General features: G+C 41.4%; 1 pseudogene; it reads right to left on the reverse strand.

Moving 5' to 3' along the window:
- Window positions 1-868: 868 nt before the first annotated feature.
- On the reverse strand, window positions 869-2,276 carry LOC124226457 (coiled-coil domain-containing protein 112-like; annotated as a pseudogene).
- Between the last annotated feature and the right edge of the window lie 2,161 nt (window positions 2,277-4,437).

Below are 4,437 nucleotides of genomic sequence, written 5' to 3' on the forward strand. Positions count from 1 at the left end.
GGGTGCTCAGATCTGGGGGCACCAGTGGAATCCCACCTACCGCTACCAGGAGCTGCAGGGGAGCGTCTGGGTTTACTTCCTCCTGCAGGTTTTTAGCGCCCAGGGGCTCTGCTGGTCTGTCCATGCCTTTCTCAGAGCATCCTGTTCTTGTTTCAGGCTGTGGTACCTCCTTGGGGTCCATGAGAGCACAAGCTAGACTTCTGCAGTCCCCTGCAGAGGAGGCTGCCTGCAAGGTGGGGAAGATGAGCCCCAGACCCAGCCGGCTGGTCTGGGTCATCTCTGTACCGCTCAGTGTCCTTGGGGAGCTTGTCTGTACTTTAGCTTCTTTTCTTTTTCATTTCATCAGCAAATACAAAATGCTTGCTGTAGAAAAATGCAGTAATTGCCAAACTACCAAGTTAAACTTAGAAAAAGCATTAACTTACTTTATAACTCTAAAAGAAAAACCTACATTTTTGTTGCTGAAGCTAACTTACCTCCAAGTTCTAAAAGTTGCGAATTTTGTTTTTAAAAAATGGTGCTCTAAAATTGTCCCAATTAATTTTGTTATGCCATAAAAAAAAATCTTCAGTGCATTAAATGAAATAATGTTTGCAACATAGTCTTATTTCAATAGCTTTATATCAGTAATAGGCCAACATATAAACTAATACCCTCTTAGTATAAACAGGAAATACTAATGGCAGTGTCAGTATGGAACTTCACACCTGTCAATTCACGTACAGCACAATTAATAATCAACTGACTAGGCTAGTGATATTTAAAGAACATGGTGAGTCACTGTACTTCCCACGGTAACCCAGTGTGCTAACAATAGCAGTTTCATGATCTCATGTTCTTCTCTAGTCTCCTTGTCTCCAGGTTGGAGTCACGCCAGGTGGAATTTGTACAGGTGGCCAGAATTTGACGGTCCCCCCGTATCTGTGGTCCGCTCTCTCCAACCTTTGATAAGTTTGTAAAGCCCACAGGGATCTCTACGAATGTGTTTTCACTCTTGATTTTTCCAGTCCTCTTTGTTTTTCTGCCTTTTCATTTTCCTTTGCCTGTCTATTTAGCATTTTCCATTCAAGTTTGTGTAAATCTCTTTCTTGACACCTGGAAATTTTATCAGCAGCAGTTTTCCTTTTTTCCTTCTTTTCTGCCTTTTCCCTTATCTCCTTTTCAAGCCTCAAAAGTCCTTCCAATTTTTTTCTTCTCCTGGGTATAACTTTCTAAAGTAATTTTAGTCTAAACTGGCATTGGTGCTCTTTCTGCTCCTTTTTCTCTTCCTCCTCTTTTAACTTCTTTTAAATGTAAGAAAGATATTTCGTTGACATTTGTATACTTTCTGGTTTTCCAAGCTTCTGCTGGCAGTCTCTGTTTCTTCTTTTTTCTCTTTTTATTTTTGATCATCATCTTGTTTTATTGTGAAGAAGTGTAAGCATATCCTCTGTCCTTAACTTGAAATTTGCCTCCTTTTTTGCTGCTTTTAGTTTTCCAATTCTGAGTAGACTCTTCTGTCTTTCTTGTAGAGTCAGAAATTTTATACAGCGTCTCATGCACCTCATCCTGTGTTCTTCCGGGCTGATGTTCTAGAATTTCTCCGGTAAGTGTTAGCATCTGTCTGTGTTTGTTTCTCACTTTTACAAAGGTCTGGTGATCATAACCACCCCATGTCTTTGTCGTCCACCCCTCACCTGCCCCCCCAATTTGCTGAAAGAGTTTTCCAGAATCTACCATTTCTTCTGGAAGAGGACGTGATGACTGCAGGAGCTTCACTTGACGTTGCTCTGAAAGCTCTCTGTGTTTCTGAGGGACTCAAAGCCCATGTGTCAGTTTTTCTGGATATGGCACTCGACTCATTATTAGTTGCTTTCTCTTCTTTAATAAGCTCTTTATATGTCAACCTCTGCTCTTATTTAAAGTGTTCATGGTGTTCTCTGTTGTTTCTGTTATTTCTCTGAGTTTTTCAACAAAATCAGATGTACGCGTCACTTCTTTTAACTGATGCTGAAGTCTCTACATCGTGTATTTTGGCCAATTGCTGCTGGATTTTTGCTCTTTCTATTTTCCTGCTGATGATTTATTTTTCACTTCTTCCACCACACTGTGCTCAATTCTGAAGTCTTTTTTTTTTGATTGTGGAAATGACTGTGTTCATCTTTGTCTGTTAATAACTTGATTTTAAAATTTTCCTGCTGTATGTATGAACTTTGCTTTCTTAGTCCAACTAGCTTTCTGCTTCCAGTTTTGAAGCTGAAAAGGTTGAATTCTGGCTGAAGTAGAAAAATAGCCATCATTCTGTGCCACAACCAACTTTTTTCACAGAATCACTGGGGCCACTGTGGTCAGGCGGCCTAGGTGTTTGTGCAGGGGGCACTGCAGAACCAGGAGATGGTCCCCCGCACTTGGGGCTGGGCCTGTGAGCGTGCGGGAGGGAGAGGCGGGTGGACTGCCTTACTGCCTTCATCTGCAGAACGGGGTGGTACAGCACCTGCCCCACAAGGCTGTTGTACTGATGGAACTTGTTAGATGTAGACCTGGAATAGTTTACGACCCAGATTGTTATCTCTAGCTCCTCGAGTCGGTTTTTCTATATGTTGGCCTTGCTTATTCTTTCTAATGCTGCTGGCATTTCTCACGCGCCTCATTATCCTTGGATGTTCAGTCATGCTTAAAAGAAGTTTGGGTCACTAGAGTTTCTTCTGCTATTGTAGGAATAGGATGATTTCCTTCACAGGTCTCTCAGGAGAAATAGTGACTGAGAACTCCATGCGCATCGGTGGACCAGAAACGTCCACAGTAAGCTTTCACTTTAGGGGCTGGTGAGCAGGAGCTGAATGTCAGGCCCTGATCCCCAGATGTGGTTGGCTTTCATACATAGCATATCCTTTTTATAGATTTTCAGTTCATAAGGCACTAAAGGGGAGTGGTGATATCCTAGAGTGGTGGATACTGTGAAAAGAATGTACAAAATACAAATAAAGTCTTTACAGAAGCTCTGCACTTGATTAGAGAGAAGAATCTGTTGCTTAATTACAAGTGAAATGTTTGTATCACTTTGAAATAATGTCCTAAGATTTTTTGTTTTTTTGAAAGTGACATGTTATTGACTCGCTAGGATTGAGGATAATTACAGAATCACTGTGATTTTTTTGTAGAATCACTTGTGATTTATTATAAATTCTTTAATTTGTTTGATTCAAAAATAGGACAATAGCTTTTAAATATTTTCCCCTGTGTGCTAATAGCGTATGTCTGGGCCACCTGCAAGCTCTGGAACCCAGGAGAGGAGGATGAGGAACAAAGGAGGAAATATTCGCTAGTAAACAAGCCCTATGACCCAAAAGTGGACCAAGAACTTTCTGTCCCAGTCTTAGGAGGTAGTCAGGAGCTCTGCACACTTCTCTACTGGATTAGGTTTCACAACTTCCCTTGATGTCATTTGTTCTCTTTCCCCTGGCTTGAATTAGGACTTCCCCTCCAGAGTTCTGCCAAGCCAGTTTCCTTTAGACCAATTCATAGTCAGCTATTTCCACTGGAGTTTCATGAAAAGAGCACTGAATGAAAAGTCAGGATAAATGGACTTCTGAGGCCAACATTCCTGCTTACTCTCTGACCCTAGAAGTCAATGTTCATACCAAGCCTGCACTTCCTAAACAATTCACATTCTTGTAAGGTAGAAAGAGCTTCCTTACAGAGTAATGAGTTTCCTGTCATAGAAATTATTCCAGAAAACATTTGAAAACCACTTTTTAAGACTCTTGTAGAATTTTTATGTAATAAGAAGATTGGATTTGCTGGTCCTAAAAAATCTCTCTGAACCCTGAAACGCAATGATTTTCTGCTCTAGTTCTATGGAAAGAAAGGAGGCATGGAGGGAATGGGAAGGCAACTTTATGCAGCCTCGCATGGATTTCAGCCTTGGTCTTTGGAGTCGCACCAGGCTTCCCGAGCTTGTGCTTTGCCTGTCCATTCTGACTCCATGCAGATACACACTTTCTTCGTGTCTTTCCATTCTTTTTAAGCACGCTCATATAAGTATCCTTAAGTCAAAGGCAGGTAGATGCATACCATTAGTTGGAGGGATGGCCAATTACTACAAGCACAAGATTTCTTTGAATTCTTATCTCCATTTTAAAAATCTATGAAAATTTAAAATTATACTTCATCATGTATGTGTTTTGATATAAAATAGTATTTTAAATCATCTATCGTTGGGGGCAGGGGAGGTGAAGAACTTGACTCATGTAGAAAGATGTGCCCCTGCTTTCTTCAGATGCACAAGGCAAATGCACTCTTCTGAAGAACCTCAGGTCAACATGTTGGACTGGCACTCTGGATCCAGATTTATTACCATGACTTCTCACAGTCCCTGGGATTTGCTTCTGCAAGGCCCACCTTCTGCAACACAGCAGGCCCCCAGTCCACATGGAGCGGGGGATGGTACACTGGGAA

Source organism: Equus quagga, chromosome 15 (assembly GCF_021613505.1).
Source record: "Equus quagga isolate Etosha38 chromosome 15, UCLA_HA_Equagga_1.0, whole genome shotgun sequence".
In the NCBI taxonomy this organism is placed as follows: Eukaryota; Metazoa; Chordata; class Mammalia; order Perissodactyla; family Equidae; genus Equus; species Equus quagga.